General features: G+C 35.9%; 1 protein-coding gene and 1 long non-coding RNA gene across 12 annotated transcripts in view; one reads left to right on the top strand and one right to left on the bottom strand.

Annotated features, from left to right (window-relative positions):
* Positions 1 to 23771, top strand: part of ARB2A (ARB2 cotranscriptional regulator A) — a 484742-nt gene that overhangs the window by 456881 nt on the left and 4090 nt on the right. The gene's annotated exons all lie outside the window — the stretch shown is intronic.
* LOC110223193 (uncharacterized) overlaps positions 1 to 23771 on the bottom strand; it is a 70310-nt gene that overhangs the window by 22938 nt on the left and 23601 nt on the right. For both annotated transcript variants that reach the window (XR_002328615.2, XR_002328617.2), the window contains 2 exons: positions 14963 to 15018; positions 14195 to 14292 (listed from right to left, as the gene is read on the bottom strand). This is a non-coding gene — a long non-coding RNA (uncharacterized LOC110223193). The remainder of the gene's footprint in view (positions 1 to 14194; positions 14293 to 14962; positions 15019 to 23771) is intronic.

Consider the following 23771-nt stretch of genomic DNA (forward strand, 5'->3'; position numbering starts at 1 on the left):
AAAGGAATAGTAAACAAACACATCAGAGAAGAAGGCAATCATCAATGTCAGTAGTAGCAGATAAAGGTCTAAAAGGTTGGGGTGGGGGAGTGCAGGCAGATTAAAAAGTCATCAGATTTGTTCCAGAAGTTTTGTTACTGATCTTAGAAAATATCATTTTAGTAAGTTAAAAAATCCCTGGACATGTGTTACTTTGGATCAGGGCAGGTAGTTGGTTCAGAAAAAACTTATGGTATCCCATTTTGATAATATATTGTAATAGTTTAGGCATAAATTGAGAGATGAGAGATGATCTGGATAATCTAGAGTCAGTTTAGAAGAGGGATGCTAGGAGTGTAAAAGAACTAAAGAATCAGGCTGTTATGACAATCAGCTAAAAGAACTGTATATGTTTAGTTTGGAGAAAAGACATACATAGTGGGGGTGGGATTGGATTGAGACGAGCAGGTTTTTGGCATGATAGAAATCTCCAGAGATGGAAGTAGAATCATATTATAGGAGATTTTAAAAAAGAATTGTGGAAATCTCAGCATTACTATAAGAGGTATTAGGAAAGGAGAGAAAGGGAAGAGACAGTAATATCAGAGAGAGAAGATAAAGATGGAACCAATGGTTCTTATGTAGATTGAGTACAAGTTGGCAACCCAAAGTAAGGATATCTTTCCTGGACTGCAGAGATAAAAGGAAGAGCTGTAAGAAATGGAGGTTAAAGAAATGAGAATTATAAGGAAACAATAAGAGAAGGAGATATGTATGATGACCATATTTATTAATTCTTCCTCAGAAAAGTTCACAAACTTCACAACTAGAAATGGCTCATAGGATCTTACCTGGATGTGCATATACAGTGTACATAGGTAACTGTATATGTACTTAATATGTGCTGAGTATGCATATTTTTTCAAGAGTAATCGCCATATTTCTTTAGCCTGTAATCTTCCATTTCATAGTCATCATTCTAATGTAACGTATAATTTTTGTTGTAAGCCGTGGTGACTTGATTCAAAACTATTTCCCAAACACTGTTAGCTGAAATATTGACATTTTGGTGACATTTTGATGGTTTATAGAACAACAGGATAGCATATTTGAAATTGGAACTGTCTTGGAAAACATGAGACAACCACTTTAAGAGAAAAGGTCTTAAAATTTGACTTCCAACAGGCTTTTCTTTCTGGGAAGCAAAACTGATCACTTAACTGAGGACTAGAGAACATTAAACTTTCCAAGACCCCTTGTTATTAAAAAAAAACAACAACCAACTGTCCATCTTTTCCTTTATGTTCCCTCTCTACTTCTCTACTTAAGATTTAAGACTAGGACCTCTATCTAGATTTTTAGTTTAAATAATGTCTCATCTATTATATGAATTAACTGAATATTAAGTATAGCATTAATATCAATCTTATTTCTGCCTTGACCTTAGTCTGGGAAGTAGACTATCATCATTCCCCACTGTGAAATTCATGCAGAAATTGTTGAAAAGATAGAACAATTGATTTAATTGATACATTTTCTAAAATGTATTTAACCAATTTCCAAGAGATTCTCCAGCATATTTTCATGCCAAATGTGACAACAACTCATAATCTTAATAGAAGGTGACAGAAAATTCAGTTCAGTGCTTCTTAATGGGAAAATTACCCTGGTGGACACTTGAATTTATTCCTATATTACTGAATATTGACATTCTGAATATAAAAAAAGTCATTTGAATCAGTGATTTTTTAAAGACATGTAAATAGATATTTCAACTTGCAAGAGAAGCTCTGTTATAATCAGAACTCACTCTCCTATAAACTATAAGGTAATTAAAACTGGTTGATTTAGCCCCATTGAACCAGGCTCCTCCCTAATTTGTTAAGGATGGGTTTGACAAACAATTAAAATGTCTTGAAGCAAATGCCATGTTTGTTTAGTACCACAAAATATTTTGGCTTCAAATTGATTTTTAAATTCAACTGAACTTCTATTAATGTTATATATCTATTCTTATTTCTGTGAAAGTACTAGAGATGTTGCCTGTTTTGTTACTGTTTTGCCATATATTTTTATCAGATGTTCAAAACTTTAAGTTAGTAACATATATCCATTAGCTCTGCTGCTTTGGTACGTAATGACTCTTATTCATAGTCTGAATGGGAAAATTGGTGAGTTTTTAACTGGGCCATAATTCGTCATCCTTTTAAATGTGTTGCCAAACTTCTGAGTTGAAATCTTCTCATACTGGCATTTTCATTGGCAAATCCATGAAATATTAGAAAAATCTATAGTAAGTGTTGAGCATAACATCATAATGTTATTATCATAATGATAACACCTTTTCCTGAAGAGTAAAAAAAGATATATACTTTACCTCCACATGACCAGATAAGAGAGTTTTGTAGTCTAAGCAGCATCACTTGGGGACTATTTCCCCTCAATCTCAGGAAATTCCCCCTCTTAACAGAAATAGGAACCTGTTCTACAGCTGGTCACCTTAGAGAATTGCTTGGGGAACCAAGAGGTTAAATGACTTGCCCACAGTCACGTAATCAATACACTTCACATCTAGGAATTGAACTAGGTCTTCTCTACTACTTAAGTCTATATAGTTTAAGAGAATATTTTTTTTCCCTAAGTAGGGAGATCAAACACCATGTAGGTTATAATGTAATATAATGTAATGGCTATAACATAAATAATGTTTTATAAGATAGGCAGATGTGTAGATAGATAAATAGTAGGATAAGCTCACTTGATTTGAAATTGATTAGGTCAGGGTCTTGGAGTTGATTCCTACTTTGGCCAGTTAGCTTTATGCAGAGGAAAATGACATAAATATATGCGTATACATGGATCTGTGTGTATGTGTATCCTGGTTCCATAGGCTCCCCTATGAGAAAAACAGTTCTAACTACATGGTGTGGGTAAATAGCCTCATCTTTGTTTGGGAAGTGTGCACCTTTTTTTCCCCAGTTGATCAGTGACAGTATTTACAATAAATATTGGCCAAATATTCTGGCTGTAGATTTTCTTTTAAAAATGAATAACCAAAAAACATTTTATTTCTACTTATAATTACTTTTTAGCCATACTATTGAGGTTAAAAATGCATATTGACTTTCCTAAATTATTTGTCAGCAGTATAAAGTTTTTAGAATATTTTGGTCACAGACAAATTTTGTGTTTTACACATACTAGGTGTTTAATATAATGCTTGTTAGATTTAATTGTAGGGAGTGGAACAGGGACCTTACCTTGTATATGACTCTGGCTTAGATGAAAAAACTCCCCTGTGTGTAATCCAGTTGACTTTTAATTGTGTACCATTTCATTGAGCAGGACCTCAAGAGTTTGGGGCACCATTAGAAATAGTTCCACTAAATTTACAATAAATGTATCTTCTAGATATATCATTTGAGTATGTCAGGAAAAAGGAATATTTTGGGTTTCTGGTTGAATTATTCTTCTCAGTAGTTGACTTTAATTATAATCATAACTTGGATTCTTTCTCCCCTTTCTGAGATGGAAGAGATAGATAGCTAGTCATTAAGTATGAATGTGGGTATAGCATAAAAAAAAATCTTGCCAATAGTCAGGAAAATAGTTAGTTTCCTAATTGGCTAAGACTGATCCTGGAATTGTAAAATCAGCAAGTGAGCTAAATCCAGGGTAGCTGAGTGATCAAATCTTAAACTGGAATGTGGTATCTAGTATATATAGGAAGTACCATTCTGGGGACAAAAAGGAAGAAAAGGTTAATGCATGGTCTCCAAGTCAGGAGAATCATGAGCCAAATAGAGCTTAGAAATGTTTGTCTGAAGATGAGCTTATCAAGTACCATCTAAGTCTGTCCTGAATAGAATGCATGCACTTTCAGTCAACTTCAGCCTTATTCTTGATATTCTTATACTGCAAATTACTTTCCCTTGTACATAAATCCTAGAAAATACACTATTTTGACCTGAAGTATGTGACAGAAGAGGAAAGAAGGGAATAAATGGATACTAGAATCAGTTACCTACATATGGAACAGTGAAATTGAAAGAAAGGAGACCATAAATCCTTGATCAGTGTAGCAAATGTCTGAATCCAGGAAAACAAGCAAGTTTAGAGATCAAAAAGGTCAAGAGGTCAGTGCATCAAATTTATGTTTAGAGAATGGAGTAAGAAGGAAAGGGCAGCTGGGGGATAGGGTGGGGCTGGAGTCATGAAGACCTGAGTTAACTTACTAGCTGTGTGACTCTGGGCAAGTCAGTTAACCCTGTTTGCGTCAGTTTCCTCATCTTCAAAAATGAGCTGGAGAAGAAAATGGCAAACCATTCCAGTATCTTTGCCAAGAAAACCCCAAGTGGGGTCGCCAAAGCTGAACACAACTGAACAACAAAAGAAGGAAATCCCCGACGCCAAGGCCAGAGTTTTAAGCTCAGTTATAAGGAGCTGAGCCTTTTGGAAGTTAAGGTACTGAACAAAGCTTACAATCCTTCCCAGAGAAGGAATTTTTTTTTTTTGCATCAAACTCAGATCAGAAATTTAATCACCTTTGGTGTGCAAAGCACTATGCTAGGAGAATACAAAGTTTATATAAGACAGTCCTTGCCCACAGAATTCTAGTAGGGAGATAAAATGCCAGCACATAATATGCTATATTATGAAGTAAAGTGTTACAAACCAAAATGTTATGTGAAGTCTGAAGTATAAGTTTGTTAGCCACCTGTGGGGATCATGAAAGGCTTCCTGGACCAGGAGGGGGTGTTTGCTTTAGTTTTAAAGACAGAGTAGGTTTTCAGCAGATGAAGACATGGATCATAGACATTCAGAGCAGAAGAATCAGAAATATAGAGGCATGAGAAGAATATATCTGTTGAGAAACAACAGATCTGTTTGACTGGAACATAGAGTGAGTGGAAAAGAGGAATAGGAGATAAGACTGGAAGTCTAAATGGTGTCTAATTAAGAGACCTTAGTGTCATTCATGACATTTAAAAAAATAAATTATACAGCTACAATGGGTTCACTGTCTCACAGGAAGCAGGAGGATACAGACACACGAAAGACCTACAGAAAAACAAAACATCATGAATATTTTTAAGAAAGTTTAAGGGTTGAAGTGGTATATCTTGCTTTGCTCGTTTTTATTAAATATATCATGTGGAATCGCCTTGGCATTTAATAAGAAATTAAGAAGAGACATAGATAGATAGATGGATGATAATCTTCCTTTATCACATCCATCTTTTCCTCCCTTTCTAGCTCCCTCCCTTCCTTCCCCCTTCTCCTGCCAAGGATTAGGCTATAGTAATATAATGTTATTCAGTCATGTTTGACTCTTTGTGACCCCATTTGGGGTTTTCTTGGCAAAAATACTGGGATGGCTTGCCATTTCTTTCTCCAGCTAATTTTACAGATGAGGAAACTGAGACAAACAGGGCAGAGTGATTTGCCCAGGGTCACACAGCTAGTAAGTGTCTGAGGCCAGCTTTGAACTCAGGTCTTCCTGACTGTAGTGCCCCCCCCTCCCTCTTCCACCCCATCCACTGAGCCACTTAGCTGCCCTATTAATACGGTATGTGTAGATTATTTCACATTCCTTCAGACTAAGTAACTATTTAGGCTAGTTTTGCTTAACTCTTTCTTTGATAAAAAGAACAGCCCATTGTTTGGGAGGCATTATATCTGGAAATGATTGTGATATAAAAACAAGGCATCAATAAAACTTAATTTTAAAAAAGAAAAGCCACAGATCTTTTACATAGCATTGAAAAGCATATATGACATTGAAGTGATTGAAATGCCACTCATGTGGCATTATAAGGTGGCTACTTCTGCCTTGTGTTCCATGGATCGTCATCTGGGATTCCTCTACAGCTACTGATAGACTGCAGTCCTCTTATTTACTGATACAGAGTCAGCTTTGGATCAATTGGAATTCAAGGCCAGGAGTCAAACAGGGCAGTGACCTCTGAGTGAATAGTTTCACCACATCATTATGGAAGTAAAGTTCTTCTATTCCTCCTGAGGCTACGGCAACATCTGATTGGTCTTTTCAAACCGATATTGTACTTTGCCCATCTGTTACCATATTTCCGTAATTGTAGGATATACTTATTAGAAAAATGCTGGTCAGTAAGTTGACTGATATCCTAGTGATAGATTCTAGATAGGATTGGGCAGAAAAGAGGCAGGGCGTGGGGGGGGGAGAATAAAAAGCTCAAAATGCCTGAACAAGATTCATTCCTTGGCAAAATAGAATATTTGAATGATGTATGTGAAAAGCACTGAGTATATCAGAAATCTATTAAATTTATCTACCCATTCTATAGTGGTAATAGGATTGATGTATTATCATTTATTTTGAACATTCTATAATAATCATTAAGGTGAGCAATATTTAAGTGCAAAATTGTCTTTTAATTAAATCATAATTCATATCTATAAGATTTGTGAATTAAATTTTATTCTTAAACATATTTTTAAAATTTAACTAGAAACTTTGCATGACCATACTAGTTTTGGGATCTATGTGCTTATAATATAAAATCCTAACAGGCAGGGGAAAAATGTAAGTTTCTAACTAACTGAAAACCATTGTGATTGCAGCAGTATGATTATAGGCAGCTGCGATGTGCAGTGGATAGAGCACTGGACTTGGAGTCAAAAAGTCAAATCTGGCCTCAGACATTGACCCGAATGTGTGACATTGGACAAGTCATTTAACCTCCTTCTGCCTCAGTTTCCTTAACTATAAAATGAGGATAATGTACCTGCTTCATTAGAGCTCTTGTGAGGATTAAATAATAGTTCTTTGCAAGCCTTAAAGAACTATATAAATGATAGTTAGTTGTATTTTTTTAATTTAGATTTTGATATCCGGTAACTAGCATAGGACACTTTTAAAAAAGCATATTTACTAGTACAATATCTTCTATAAACATTCATTTTCAGAATGAATTTGCAGATGTATGTGCTTGAGCTGCAGTGAGGTCAGTAGATGCCTTCTTGCATCCCACTTCACTTCATTGGAATATAATGGGCAAGGACCTGTATTGATTACCATGACTTATGGGGAGGGGAGGGGGGAAGTCGTTGTGCTTCGGATTGGACATAAATTATAACTAACATTTCTAAAGGCAGTGAGTTATAAAAACTGCATCCTTTGGAGACATCTAGACGTAAAAGGGCTGGTATAAAGGTTATTAACTTTTTGATTGTGGAACTAGAATACTTAACCCCCTTAGCAATCATCATGGTTCCAAAAATCATGTGGATTGTGTTCCATTACCTGCCTTTTCCAGTAATGTTCATTAGCTCCCACCACCAGAGGTCACTTTAATAAATACTGGGTCAGCACTCACTACATCAGAGTAAATTCATTGCTAGAGCAATAAAGTTATCTTTCTCTGGCTTTCCTGGGTAAAGGGTTTGTTTATGATGAATTTTTGCTTTTGTGGCACATTTCACATTAGTATTTCAAAAGATTAGCTATTTGAAATATCAGTAATATATCTTTGCATTAAGTCATACTCTCAATTTTATGGATGGAGACATGAGGCAAAAAGAAGTTAAATGACTTATCCAGAATGGCAGGCAGATTGATAGGAATGCCAGAAATAGTTATCAAATCTCAGTCTTCCAATCCAGCTGTGTGCTCTATTTGTAGACCATCAATACTAACACATGTATTTAACTCTCCCTTTTCCAAGAGGGAAGCAGAGGTGCATAGATGAATGAAATTCACAGCTATTTTGGAAACCTCATTTTAGTCATTGGTTTCATCCTCTTTCCTATCAAATCATTTACTAGAACTACTTAAAAGTAGTAGCATTGAGTTTCATCAGAATTGCCCTTTTGATCACAGTGCAAGTGAACATCTAAGTGATAGACAGCAGGAAGGGGGAAGAAGAGAATCTAAAAACTGGAAATAATTTCCCTATCAGCAATCAGAAGTGAGAAATATATGTCTATTCTACTTTGCTATTTACCATCAAATAAGTAGGAACTATATCCAGTGCTATGAATGAGTTATCAGCTATCTAAATATAAACCAGATTATTCAAATGCCTCAGCTTCTTTCTGGGAGTTACAAGGTTACTTTTAGAAAGCACATTAACCCATAGATCACTAAAGTTCTATGGTCTTTAGTAACTCGCTACTTCAATACAGCAAATGATCCCCTGGGAACCTGAGGTATCCAGGATTGCAGGCTTTAAAACTAGAAGGGACCTTAGAAATCATCCAGTCTAGCCACCTTGTTTTATAGGTAAAGAATTTGAGGCCTGGGGTGATTATTTTCCCAAAATTACACAGGCAACAAATGGTAGAGTAAAGATTTAAACTCAGATTCATAGAATCATCAAATTATAAAGTTGGAAAGAACCTCAGAAGTCATCCAGTACAGTTCTGATCCAATAGAAACTTATGACCCTTCTCTTCTAACTTCTCCCACCAGTTGTCCCTGTTCATCCTACCTGAAACATGTCCCACCAGATCACAGCCCACACCTTCTTCTCTACCCAAACTGGCCTTCCTGAAGTCCTAAAACACTCAATCCAGTCTGCCAAAGATGTTCTAAATTCAGAAAACAAGCCCCCAGATAATTCTCAACTTCCAAATGGACTTTATTTCAAAAGCTTGTTTGGAAATCTGAGTTAGAAACACAGAATGTATTCTTCCAAAGAAACAATATTATAAATATCTAGGTTTTTCTGACAGCCCACAAAAACCCACTTAAGCTACATTGTAACTGAATTATAGTATAGACAGTTTTAAGTGAAAATATTTTTCGAGTTCAGACCTGGGATAGCAAGAGCATGTTTTGATACCATGAAATCCAGACACAACACTGAGAGTGGAAAAAAGAGTCCCAGGCCTACCATATGGGAAAAAAAGAAATTAAAATCTAGAAATTTTCATCAGCAGTAGGTAGAGTATAGGATCCTTGGTTTCTCCAGAATTTGTGACTCCAAATTCAGTGCTCTTTCAAAAAATACTCATTTTGTTTGCACAGAATACATAATATACTGTGGAAATTTGGGTCTATGAGAACATAAATGTAAGAATACTACAGATCTTCCAGTCATGTGGGGAAGTCATTTCATCTTGCTTGAGTTTCCTTTTTAAAATGAAGAGTTTAAGTTCGATGAACTCTAAGGTTCTCTCTAGCTCTAAAATTCTATATAATAGCGACTTAATTAGATAAGTGCCATGGATACAGCCTGAATACTAGAAGGGATGTGATGCTAGCCTTGACTCAGACCCACCATTTGTGCAAATGTTGCCTTTTTTTTTTTTTGGTATGAGACATCAAAAGAAAAAAAAATCTATGTTTTTCCTTCTTTTTGTGCCTTTCCATACTAATAAGTTTTGTTGCCTTTTAATCAGTTTGAAGTAGAAAGAAGGAATTTTTCTTTCCCCATAGTTTTACACTTTATAAAGGAGTAGAGGTAGGGAACCAAATCAAGAGTAAGTATAGTTCTTGCCAAAAAAGAAAAATACCCAAATTCTTAATTATACCTTTTTTTAAAAAAACACATAAAGCAAGTAAACAGTTGGAATTCAGTATATTTTGAATAAATGGATAAATGTATTTTTAATCTGAATTAACAAAGACTAGCTTTTCCCTTTGGTATTTTGTTCAAAAGCAGAAAAAAACAGTAGGGACCAGATAACAGAAATGGGCTGAGGATAAGCCCTTTTCCCAGTAGTCCCTCACCATGAAAAAGTGAATTTCCTTCATTAGAATAGTAGGACCTTATCATTAGATCTGGTGTAGACATCAGAAGTTATCTCATCCAGCCCTTCTTTTAGCAGAAGAATCAGAGACCAAAAAACATTACGTGAACTGTTCAAGGTTATATGGGCAGTCACTTCATTGTTCCCATGAAATCTGTGGAAAGTGTAATGTGTTTCTAGTTTTGTCCAGGTTTTTTTTAAGTGAAGTGAAATGAAATGAAGACAAGGACTAAGTAATTTTGCTCTGCAGCCCTTCTCAAAATAATTGATGAAATAGGTCAAATTATTCCCCCAGCCCATTTGGTGTTCAACTGAGCTAGAAACAGTATGCTACATTTTTATATTTTGCCATTGTTTTAGTTGTTTTTAGGTAAATAGCAGCAAAAACACCTATGGAAACAGATAAAAATAAAAGTAAATAATCATTAAATCTTAAATCATTAAATCTTGGCTTACATCCTCAGAAAATGTTCAAACCAGATTTTCTTATATCGTATGAAGCACCAGAGTTAGATCACTAATTGTATTCTGTTAACACTATGTGTTGTTTAGTCTAAAAGATACCAACAATTGTTTTTAAATAAGCAAAATTTTAGATCTCGATATTTAGGTAAAAGAAAAAAGTCTCCATTTTTCTTTCCATTGAAATGTAAGTTATCATTTTGTTGTTATTTTCCACAAAAATGAGTTCCATAGAATTAATTAATTCTAGTGGTATATGTAAGAAAAGATATAGAAAAAATTGGCTTAACAGAGAAATTTTTATTGCAGTGTATGGCATAATTAGCAAAGCCCTTTTTAAATTCCAAAGCTGAGTTTTGAATATGGGAAGAATAGCTTGCAAAAATACCTCCATTTAAATTGTATATACTTGTCACCATATGTGACACTGTAATAAAGCATCTGTCAATATTTCTAGGATTTTAAACTTAAGTAATCTTGCTTACTTAAAACCTCACTGTTTTGCTTAAAAGTTTTCATGAGAGATCTCTTGAAGAAGAAAGGATCTGGGAGCAAAAGTTGGCAGTACATGGGAATATTAATACAGTGTTTGTTTTGGTTATACAAATTTGAAAGGGAGTATTTAGTACAAAAATATGTATAGCAGCTCTTTCTGTGGTGGCAAAGAATTAGAAAATGAAGGGATGCCCATCAGTTGGGGAATGGCTGAACAAGTTGTAGTATGAGAATGTAATGGAATACTGTTGTTCTATAAGGAATAATGAGCAGGTGGACTTCAGAAAAACCTGGAAAGACGTGTATGGACTGATGCTGAGTGAGGTGAGCAGAACCAGGAGAACGTTGTATGTAGCATCAGCCACATTATGCAGTGACTAACTTTGATAGACTTAGCCCTTCTCAGCAATGCAAGAATCTAGGACATCTCCAAAAGTCTCATGATGGAAAATGCTATCTACATCCAAAGAAAGAACTATGGCATTTGAAAGCAGATCAAAGCATACTATTTGCTCTTTTTTTTCCCTTCTGCTTTGTTTTGTTTCCTCTTTCTTGTGGTTCCTTCTATTGGTTCCAATTCTTCCTTACAACATGACTAATGTGAAAATAAAAAAAATAAAAGAAGTATCTAAATTTTTAAAATTTTTTTGCCTTAAGTATAAAATAGCTTCAGTTTAAAAAATGCCATTTACTTTATGATTAGCCCAATCTAACTTTTAATGTATATAACACAGGACAATTAAGTTTCATACCTAATAATTTTATTTGACCTTTCTATATAATTTAGTAAGGATCAAATAAATAGTAGCTCATTAAAGTGACACAAATTTTCACGCACATTGAAGACTTTGATGAAACTTTATTTTTTTTCCAACAACAATTTTATCCTATGCATGGTTCACTATAGCAGAAACTGAAGTTGTCAGTGACTAATTTTTCTAACTTACTAGAACTTCTGTGTTTGGTTTGGCTGTTTATAATGCAATTGTAACTAGGTTTGGAGAATTAGAGTAAATTTAAGTGATATACTGTAGGGTATGTAAATATATAAAATTTAAGTTAAAAATTCACAATTCCAACCAACTTTGTTTTATAATTAGTTTACAAAATATAGTACAATGTGTTCAGGTTTTATCATGCTAAACTTTCATCTATATTTTCCTTTTAAGTATATGCAATAAAGGTTTTACCATTTAGTTTTTTCACTGAGGGTTGTGAGGCACCACTTTTCATCTTTCTGAATGCTCATTGATACCAGTGAGAATTCTAAATTGCGTTAAAGACCAAATATTACCCTCTGTGTTAAGGTTTATAACAAGCTTATTGTACTGTCTTTTTACAATACTATTATACTACAAAAATTGCTTTGGAACAGTCACACACAAACCTTATGTTCAAGAGAGACCTTTTGACTGATCACCCAGAGTTAGAAGCATTAACCTCGTGACTTCCCTCTGTTAGGCTTTCATTTATACCTTGTCAAAAATTCTTGCCCAGATTAGAGCAGGCTCATCTTACTAGATTCAAGATAAAATGGAGATGCTGCCTTCACACAACAATTAAGATGTTAGTTGGTTAATTTAATTGAATCAGTGCCTGGGACAGATATAATGTCTAAGGGAAAAAATAAACATATTTCTTAGGATTGTGATATTAATCTGTGAGGTTATTGGTAACTTTGTGTGTCAAAATAATGGGGAGGAAAAGAAAGAAAAAAATGACCTGGATAAGGAGAATGAGGATTCTGCACCATCTAGTCCGAAGATATTGTGAATCCAAAGACATTGACTACCATATGTACCACAGCCTATACTTGAAGGTGAAGGGAAATGTGTTTAAAAAAAAAGTGGATACTCATGGAGCACATTCATAAACTGAAAGCAGACAAAGCCCAAAGAAGCTCCTGGCCGACCAAGCTGAAGCTCAATGGTCCAAGACTAAGAAAGTTCAAAAGCGGTGGGAAGAGCATCTATAGGCTAAGAAAGAGTAGATTATCAAGACTTTGTGCAAGGAGGAGAAGACCAAGAATGATTCTCCCTTTTCTTCTCTGTACATAGCACCCATCTACTTGGCTCATACAATAAAACTTGACAAGACTGTCAGCCAAAAAAAGAGGCAGCTAAGTGGCACGGTGATCTTCCTACTTTCAAATCTGTCCTCAGACACTTATTAGCTGTGGGACCCCGGACAAGTCACCTAACCCTATTTGCCTCAGTTTCCTCATCTGTAAAATGTGCTGGAGAAGGAAATGGCAAACGAATCCAGTATCTTTGCCAGGAAAACCCCAAATGGGGTCACAGAGCTGGGCACAACTGAAATGACTTTTTAAAAAACCCAAAACTTCATGTCCCTGTGTTATCAGTCATCATCATCAAAAAGCATTTTAAGTATCCCCTTGCATGTGTGAAGTACTATGCTAACTGTTGTGTTCTACAGGCAACTTAAAGAGTATAGGTACCCATGAAGAGGAATTTGCATCCTACAGTAATTAGGTCATTTGCTTGGCTCAGAAAGCTGGGAACTTTTTGAAAGAGGCAGTGTTGCAGTGGCATGAGCACTGGACTTGGCTTCAGAGACCTGGGTTTGACTTTTAGTTCTGCTACTTAATATCTATGTACTACCCCAGGGAAGTTTCATCACCTGTTTTGGCTTCAAGTTTCCTTATCTGTAAATTGAGGAGAGTATACTTACTCTTAAGGCCCCTTCCAGATATAAATCCTGTGATCAAAATGGGGAAAATAAAGGATTCAGGGATAACAGAATCTAAAGAAGGTAAACTGGATATTTGGGGAGTTGACTTTTACATACACTATATTATGCTATTGATATTTGTAAGACATGGTTTGCAGTATTGGTAATATGTGCTGAGCTGTTTACATTCTCAAACCTAGTTTCCGTCTTTATGAACAGTATGCTTTTATGAGATTAGCTGGATTAGGTGTGTATATTATAGCACTGAAATAGAGATTTTCTCATTGCAAAGCTAACTGATCTATACAGGAACTGACTCCATGACTGGGGCCTGTGGAATAGAAAGTGTGGCCTATGGCATGGCAGGATAGAGATAAGCTGAGTAGGGACAACTGGAGTAAAGGTTTGAGGGCTGAGAGACTGTGGAAGATAAGCAAATTGCACTAAAATAATGTCTTAAAGGTCTAAATTGGCACAGAGAATATGGTGGTCATTTTTCCATTTTCCTTAATAACCTATCCTTAACTGATATGAAATTACACTTTTCACTGTATGGTGATACATATCAGTATTAGGGCTTGTCTTATTCAAACAAATATAGCCCTGTAGTTCTTCTTGTAAGGAAGTTATATAATTATTTATTACTCCTCTGAGACCTTTGTCTGAATTTATCTAAATGGTCATCTTTCACCACTCCCAGCTTCTTCTTGGGAGACTTTCCAACTCTCCAATAAATGAGTGGTTTGTCAGTTACTCTGCTGGAAACTTGCATCTGACTTGATACTGGCCTATTAATGATGACTCTTTGGATCATAAGAGCATAGATACAAACCTGGAAGGAGCCTTTGAGTGTGCCTGGTCTAGCCCCGTCATTTAACAGACACATGAACAGATGTAGAAAAGTTAAGTGGCTTGCTCCAGGTCACATATCTAGTAAATGACAAAAGTAGGATATGAATCTGGGTCCTCTTCTGCTCCGCACTGACTTGCAGCAGCACCACATAGTTAAAAGCAGTAAAATCCAGTCACCTGAAGGAATATTCCCCCACCACCACCACAGTCACCATCACTCTGTTAGCTTCATTAATCCTACTTAGATAATTTTAAAATCACATTCCTTCATATTAACCTTGTAGGTCGATTTTTTAAAAGTGCTTACCAGACTATATAAAGTCTTAAATTTGCTCTGATAGGAGATATAACCACCTCCACATCCCTATCACCTACCATGTTGTTCTATGAATGCAATGGATATTTTAAGCAGCTTACTGCCCCAGGTGCATGCAAAATCTGAATCAAAGATTTTTGATCCTCGTTTTCAAAATTCTTAATGGAAAAAGGAACTTTTGTACCCAAAGAATTGATTTATGAGCTGTGGTGTCTTTCATAGTATTCAAATGCTCTTAAATGATGCAAAGTTGGCAGGTGGGGGGGAGAGGGGAAGGGATTGACCAACTCACTTAACCTGCTATACCTGACCCCTTCCAGAGTATAATGAATTCCCATTAGGACATGAATAACCTATGTAACATAGATATTTATACTCCCAGAACCGAGTGTAATCCCAGTAGAAATCAGTGATTTTTCCCTAAGTGATTACCTTGGGCTTCTATTGAAGGTTTCAAGCTGTGTCAGTCTGGGTAATCACTGAAAATCCTGTAAGAAAAAGCTTAATTAGTGTTTTGAGGATGAAAAGTAACATATGAGCAGTAAGGATTATTATTGTAAATAGTTATCATACCCCCTTTGTAGTAATAATTTAGCTATATATGGTTCTGTTAGATTTTTTGTTATGAATTGGCTCCTATGTTGGGGCTTCATTATTCATTATAATCTGCCATAAATGCCCTCTCTTTTAGTAGTCATTGGTACTTCTAATATTGAAGTAGCCAGCACTACTCAATTAATTGCTCTCGTGCCATTTCAATTCAATTCAACAAACATTAAGCATTTTCTACACGAGAAGCATTTGCTGGATACTTACAGTCTAGTAGGCAGTTTGTTTTTCACCAGTAATCAAATAGGGACTTTGGATATTTTGTGATATCACCTCCTCCCCACCTCAAAATCGTTATAACTGAAAACTGAGTGCTGTTTGTATTATGCGTAATATATTCTAGTACATACATGAGCTATGTAGTATAAAAAGGTATGAGGCCCTTAAAGAGTTCTGGCCTTTATAAAGCAATAACATTTTGTAGCAGAGTAAGGGGCATTCTGACTGGTACTGAGAAAGGTGATGATTTGGAAGTATCTGGAAGGAAAACTACAACAATATCAGACGGTAGGACAACTCTGGGCTAAGGGCCGATTGTAACAAAAAGAGAATATTTCTGGCCTCATTAAGTTAATGTAACCTTAACTAAGTTGAAAAGAAATCAGAGTGTTAGGGGCAAAACTGACACTCTGGAAGCTGTCAGAGCCTTGTCAGGAGGTGACAGGGAGAGTTCATGACAGGAAGTAAGAAACTGAATGACAGTGGCTGACAAAGCTAGGATTTTAAAAGAAACATGTCCTTAAGAAATTGGTTCAAAACAGAAGAGGCTGTATATTAGAGGGTAGTTTTAATGATTTGTTCAGTTATTTGCTATTCAATTATTTCTAGCTAATTTCACTCATTAATTCTCAGTATTACATTTGATGCTGTTACTTTGTAGGGAAATGATACAACTTTTATTTATAAGTTATAAGTATTCTGTCTATAATTTATATCTTTCCTTTGTGTCTAGTTCTAGCAAATTCTCAAATATTTAGGCTGCTCACTCAATTACCCAAAAGCAGACTTCTGCAGCTCCTAGTGGCTGGGAAATTGAAGGGCGGTAATATTCTTAGCAAAATCTAGAATATGGGGGCAGCTAGGTGGTGCAGTGGATAGAGCACGGGCCCTGGATTCAGAAGGACCTGAGTTCAAATCCGGCCTCAGACACTTGATACTTACTACCTGTGTGACCCTGGGCAAGTCACTTAACCCCATTGCCTAGCCCCCCGCCCCAAAAAAAATCTAGAATACGTCTTCCATAAAAGCCTCAAAAAAATTACTCCATAGACTCACAATCAGCAATAGCCTCCTCTTTGGTCTTCCTGCCTCAAGTCTCTCCCCATTTCACCTAGCCTCCACACAATTGCCAAAGTGATTTTCCTTAAGATCTGACTATATCACTCCTCTACTCAAGAAACTCCTGAGACTTTCTGTTACTACTAGGACAAACTATAAATTCCCTTTGTTTGGCTATTAAAGCCCTCACAACTTGGCCCCAACCTATCTTTCCAGATTCATTATGTATTACTGTCTTTCCTGTTCCCTGTGGCTCCAGGCAAACTGGTCCCTGCTCTGTTTCTCACACATGGCACTCTATCTCCCATTTCCATGCCTTTGTCCCGGCTCTTCCCCCATTCCTGAAAAGCACTCCCTCCTTATGTCTGCTGTGCAGAATTCCTAATTTATGTCGAGACAACTCAGACAGTATCTTTTACACAATACCTCTCCTGATCTCTCCCCCAACTACCAGTGACCTCCCTTCTTTACTACCTTGTATTTATTTTGTTTGATCTCTGTTCTGTACATGTTGTCTTGCTTGATAAAATGTAAACTCCTTAAGAGGAAGAACTATTTCATTATTGTCTGTATCCATATCACCTAGCATAGCACCTGGCACATACTAGGTGCTTAATAAATTATTGCTAATTGAAGGCAAATTCATAATTATAATATGTAATAAATGTGTAAAGTAAAAGATCCATCTTTGGGTTGTTTACAGAATTAGAGAAGCAACATAGCTGAGCATTGAACTTAGGAAATGAACCCAGTCCAGCACAAAGTCAGGAAGACCTAAATTTGAATCCTGCTTTAGTCTCTAGCTGTGCAAACCTGAACAAGCCATGTAACCTCCTAGGCCTTTATAAAATGAGGGGTTTGGATTTAATGACTTCTGAGGTCCTTTTTAATTCTAAATCTGTGGTCCTGTAGTCTCTTTACAGAGGCTTTCTAAAATAACTATGAACACAAAAGTAGATATTTTAAAAAATAACAAAAATCTGTGTTGCTTGTTTGAACTCACTGAGTGTCAGTAAATTATAATTCACAAAATGTTCGTAAGATTCACTTATTCAGTAAGAATTCAGTAAGCTGCTACTAGGCCGATGGTCCTAAGCACAATGGGGCATATGAAAGTAGAAGACACATCTTGGACTGGAGCTTACATTTACTTGAGAAGACAGCCCCTACACACACACACACACACAGACACACACACACGCGCGCGCGCGGCACATGTGATAAAAAGAACTAATATCTAAGGAGCTAAGGGGACATGGAGTGATGAAATGCTGTGGGTTAAGGTTAGTATCAAAGTGAGAGGATGGATAGTGCAGTGGAGGGTTAGTTTAGGAAGGCTTCTAGGGGAAACAAGTAAACAATGAGGCAGATCTGCGGAAGAGACTTAAAGCCTTGCGACACCTACTCACTCTCTGATCAAAGGCAAGCCACTCAACCTTTCTGAGCCTCCAGCAACTCTATAAAATTCAGTTTTAAAAAAAAGTTATAGTCAGTTGACTCAATAAACATTCATTAAACACCTATGTATCAGGCATCTTTGAGCATTGAGCATACAGATGGAAGTGTGACAGTCCCTGCCCAGGAGGAACTCACAAACTAACAGGGGAGAAAACAAGGAAACAAATGCTACAAACAAACTGTATACAGAATAATTAGGAAAAGGTTAACTGAGGGAAGGCACTAGAATTAAGAAGGCTTGGGAAAGGCTTTCTGTAAAAGATGGACTTTTCATTGGAAATTAGAGGAAGCCAGGAAGTTGTTAGGTAGAGATGAGGAAGGAGAGCATTCCAGGAATGGGGGACAGCCAAAGAGAATACTGGGAGTTTGGAAGCTAGTGGGACTGAATGGAATTTTACTCGGGAGTGTAAAAAGTATAAGAAAACCAGAAAAGTATTGAGGGTGGGAGCAATTATGAAGGGCTTTGAACACCAAAGAGAATTTGTATTTGATCCTGAAGACCATAAGGAACCTCTGGGATTTGTTGAGTAGGAGGAGGACATAGTTGAACCTGTACTTTAGGAAAATCACTTTAATGGCTAATGGAGGAGTGAGGAAAAACCTGAGGCAGGCAGACCCACCAGCAGGCTATTGTAATAATCCAGGAGTAAGGTGATGAGGGCCTGTACTAGGCTGGTAGCAGGGTCAGAGGAGAATTCTTCACTCTATATCCTATCTGTTACCAAGGTCTATCAATTTCACCTTAGCAACATCTCTCCAATACATCCCCTTTTCTTCTCTGAGGAACTAGGAGGATGGTGTTGCCTTCCCTGCATGGGGCAGAAGATGTCTTAGAGGGAGCGTTTATAAAAGGTTTGGAAACTGTCCCAGTGAGTGGAGAAATTTCCTACACTGATAAAATCATAGGGCTTTGATGATGTAGTAACAATCAGTTAAGAAGTGAAAATTTGGCAACTTTTAAAGCCTACTGTAATTTCTTTTATGTTATTGACCCGTTGTTTGACTGAATTGATTTGGTTCAATGCAGTTCAGTTCAGCAAACCTACCTTATGCAAGGTCCTGTACTTGGTGCTAGGGATTACCCCTCCCAAAAAAAAATATAAATATTGAAGACATTAGGATGAGAGTGTTTTGGTTTTGTTTTTTTTTAACTAGACATATGCTTCAAATGGTATATAGAACTCCCATTGAGGAATCTTTATTCCTCAGTTATGCATGCATATGTGTAGTTATGTGTATGTAAGTATATATGTATATATACATATATGTGTGTATATATGTTTATATACATATACGTCTAAATAGATGAGAGAGAGAGAGAATTTGATTGTGAGAGTCCTAATGTTCTATATATCCGTCATCATAATTGAACCAAATATAATTTACTTGGTGAACGACACATTTTTACACAAGTGAACTAGAAGATAAAGTATATCAACTGTTGTTCAACTAGCTGCTTAACGGGTGATCCCCTGAGCCCTGAGCCCAAAGGAAATACTATTTCCTTTGACTACTGAGAGCCAGGGTAAGGTGCTGGTATACCTAGCATACACTACAGACTTTTATAACCTAAAAAGATTAACGTGTATTTCAGTATTTCAGTGAATCTGAGATCTCATTAAATATATTTTCTTCCATTGTTGCAAATCTGAAAACCACAAACCATCCTGCTTTCTGTGTTACTTTTGTCCCTGTTTTCTCAAAGTTTTTCTCAAAGTTTATCCCCAGAAGATCCACCCAGTGTACTAGAGTCCTTCTTCTAAGTCTTTTTTATGTTTTATGGAGCACTTTGGTTGTCCATCTGCTGTCCTTCATTCTCATTGCATGACCAGCCAGCCCCCTTGTCTGATCACGTACACTTGCTTAAGTGTACGATATCCATTGCGCCACTTCTTCAGCATAAGTTACTACTGGAAAGCCACCAGAGAGAAGTGAAGACTCCTTTTGTATTTTAGTAGAAAATAATCAGTCCTTTTTCCACTTCTCTTTTGTTTAATCTAAATTTTATATGCAAATCTTTTAAAAGTAAGGAGTGCCCATGAAGTGTAATTATCAGTTATTTTTAGAAAGTTACAAAGAATATTTAATATTTTAAAAATATCTCTTCTGCTGCAAAATAAACAGATAGCTCTGACTATTTAGACAGCTATTCAACCCATCAATCAATCAACAAGTTGTTAATATGTACATTTTCACTGGTTGCAACCCACCCCCCCCCATGCCTGGAATTTTCTCTCTCTCCTCCACCTCTCTGGCTTTCTCTTAATGCTAGTTACTGCCTTATGAAGTTGGGGTCTCTTAATTTTTCACTTCTCTTATTAATTGACAAGTATCATTGGCAAAAATTCAAACACAACTTTTCAAGAACCTGTCTACTTCATGAGGTACTGTTAGAGGCAGTGGGAGTAAGCATCAGGATCTTGACTACTTACTATTTGAGTTTGGGTTAGTTTATGCCTGGAAAAATCCAAGCATCAAAAAAAAAATGGAAGGGAAATGGCAAACTTGGAAAGCAATAGAAAAGAGAAAAGGAAAGAGGAGAGGGATATGCTAAAGTATAGATAAATAATAAAGCCAAGTTCATATAATTTCTTTATTTTCTAAGTGTTCAATTCTCCATGCTATTCTGAGTCATCATGATTTTTTTTAATATGAAAATATTTTATCTGGTTTGATCTCACTTTTCATTTTGTTTATGTCATCTTTATTTTCTAGCTAATGTTTTTAGCAATATTGCAAGAAAAAATATGCATTTTACCTATTTCATTTTTCTTATAGAATTATAGATTTGTTATTTTTTTCTTAAAGTTCTGAAAACTTTTTTAGCATCATACCAGTTTTATGTGCTTTTGAAATTTTAAACCAGAATTAGCCATATAATAGAAACTCAATACATTCTTTTTTACATTGAGATATTCTTGCAAATTGACCAGGTGTTAGCACAGGACTGAGAGGCTATTGCTTCCCTGACATGGACTAGAGAAGCCAGAATTGCCAGAGGCCTTACTATATAGGAAAAGAACTATCCAGATGCTGCTAGAGCCCAGAGGACATGAAGCAATGGGTATCAGTTGGTAAAACTAGGTTATGTTCCACAGCACAGGGAGCAGAAATACAGTCCATTCTTACTAGATTTTATATAATTTCTGATTTTACTGATCCCAACATCAAATGGGGCAGAAGAGACAAAAGCTATAAGTTTTTGCCCCATCAAGCTCTACAGACTAGTATTTTTAAATTGTTATATATTTACCTGGTACTTGGGGCTTTAAAAAAAACCCTTTTCCCTCAAATTAATAAATAATTATTTTTACTCCTTTTAGGAATTCAAAACTGTTCTAAAAGTGGATAATAATTAAAATAGATAAATAAATGAAAGACTGAAAGAAAAAAACCAAATTGATCAAGTGAGGTTGTAACACTTTCCCCCCCCCATTTTTATTTTTCTTTGTTTTACTGTTGACTATACCTTTGCCAAAGAGTAGTATTTAGAGGATAAATTAAAGTAAAATGAAAACATATTTTTTCTCCTCACTTATAATCATGGGTAGAAAAAGAAAGTAATGGTTAAAGTGAGTTTTTAGTTGCCTGTGTTCATTAAATTTTTAAAGAAATAGTTCTTCATATTATGTTGTTTGGCTAACCTGATTTTATAGATAAATAAATTGTGAAACAAGAAGGCAAATTATTCAGTCAGCCCAAATGTCAACCTGAAAGGATAAAGGAAGACAATAGGGGGCTCAGGAGGTATCTATCCATGGTGGAAGAACAGCTTTTAAACCTTTTCCTTTAGAACTTTTCCTCCTAGCTGGGAAGCCCATTGGAATCAAGGGAAATGTAAGGTGGGTAAGTGGAGAATGATATTAGTCTTTAAATGAAGAAGCTTTCAGTGGGTGTGGATAGGATAGTGATGGAACAAGAATTAACTCTCCTGATCTGTATACTTCATACATTTTCTTAATAACAGACAAGGTTTCCCATTTATCTCTCATATCATTGCTCTGCATTAGTAAATTACCAGTCTTTTGATTTGTTTGAACATTCTTCTGTATATCATCACCCATTTAGGGAATATTTTTGAATTTCAAAGTGTGATGTTTAAGTATTTACAACAAAATTTAAATTTTGGTTGCTAATTTCCCCAGTTGTCCTAGAAAGCTGATCTAAGAAGTTTTCATTTGCTAATATTTCCAATTGGCAGGCTCACGTTTTGTTTTAAAATTTTCATGTCAGTTCAAAAAGCACTTTATTTTTCTTCCTTTATGGTATTCAAATATAATTTTTTATTGAAATCCTGCCTTCATTTTCTGAAGTGGTTTCAAAAATACATGTTCTTGAAACGTGTATATGCAGTGCATATAGATATGCAATTACCCAATTTTTACTTAATAATTTTGTATTATATAAAAAGCCAATGCTAAAAAAGAGAAAAGAAACAACTTTCTCCATTCCCTCTATATATTTTCATGTTATCATTCCATTAATGAGAATCAGCCTATACTCTCTGTAATTCAGTGTCACTTCTAGATTCATCTTGCTTATTTCCTCTTACTCCTAGCAATTTTCATGCCTCTGACAGAAACACAAATTCTCATTCTTTATACCCTTACATTGCAAGAGTAAATGTTGAGGACCAATGCAGACACTCAGCTATCTAAGGGGCTTGTGTCTTTTCAGCATAGTACTAATCAAGCAAAGAGTCATCATAACCTCAAACTAAACAGCCTTTGCAGTGATTTTATCACCAGGGAAATTGTCCATCCTTCAGAAAGATTGTCACCAAGAAAGAAAAAATAAAAAGGGAGTTAAAATTGCTTTAGACCATTGACTTGTTAGGTCCCTCTAGATTCATGGCTTGAATTGGTTTTCCAGGGGGAGGAGGTACAGAGGGATAGCTCTAAGAAGGCTCACAAATTGATCATAGTCTTGATAATGCTAGTGGGTGTAAGTGTGATCACTATAGGGAAAAAAACCTCCAAATGTGGCTAAGAGAAGAGAAAGAGGAAAGGAAGAAGACAATTAACATCTATTTTCTTCAGCTTATTGTGTTTGGTATGTCCCCCCCATCCTAATTTAAGAATGGGCTTTCATAAAAAGAAACAAAATATAATAGATTTTAAAATCTTTTAGTATGATAAATGCAATTAGTAGCTGCTATTGTGGTATGTATTCATCTAAATCAAGGCCTAGAACAGAAGTTAATTGTTCAGTTGTCTGAAACAATGTGTAATGTGAATGGAACTAAGATGATGGGCGCTATAGAAATATAGACATAGAGACATAGGTATTTTGTAGACCAGTCCAGAAACCAGACACTTCTGGTTATGTCCTGTGTTAAAATTAGGCATATGCAGAACTGCCTTGGTTTGGGAAAAGCTCAGTCTGCCCAGAAATAGTGCTAACATTGACATATGACGGGCAAATCCATTATGTGTGTGTAATACATAAATATACATACAACATACATATACATATAACTTTATACACACACATTCTGTAATCATACCATAGAAAGATTTGAGTCAGTTCAATTTTCATATACAATAGGAAAAAAGACAAAATTATATGATTTATTTATAGTTTGCCCAAATTCAGTCAGGTACAGCTGGATTTGCCTGGATAAGTAGCCATGATTTAGTGACCTCCAAACCATTGACAATGTAAAGATTTGCCCAAAATGAGCAGGCAAATCCAGAAGTGTCCTTGTTTTTGGATTAGTATACTCTAGGGTTGGTAAATATTTTTTGAAGTTGTCTGGGAGTGTAAGAAGGAGTTCTCAGTCCCAATTCAAGTTCATTATGGGAAATGTTCAGAGGTGGGGGAGTAGGTTATAGAGCCTTTGTGTAGGTACCTGTAAAGTTAAGGTTTTCTGCTCTACACTTGTTCCAACAGGGCC

Source organism: Phascolarctos cinereus, unplaced genomic scaffold (genome assembly GCF_003287225.1).
Source record: "Phascolarctos cinereus isolate Bilbo 61053 unplaced genomic scaffold, phaCin_HiC Scaffold_4;HRSCAF=312, whole genome shotgun sequence".
In the NCBI taxonomy this organism is placed as follows: domain Eukaryota; kingdom Metazoa; phylum Chordata; class Mammalia; order Diprotodontia; family Phascolarctidae; genus Phascolarctos; species Phascolarctos cinereus.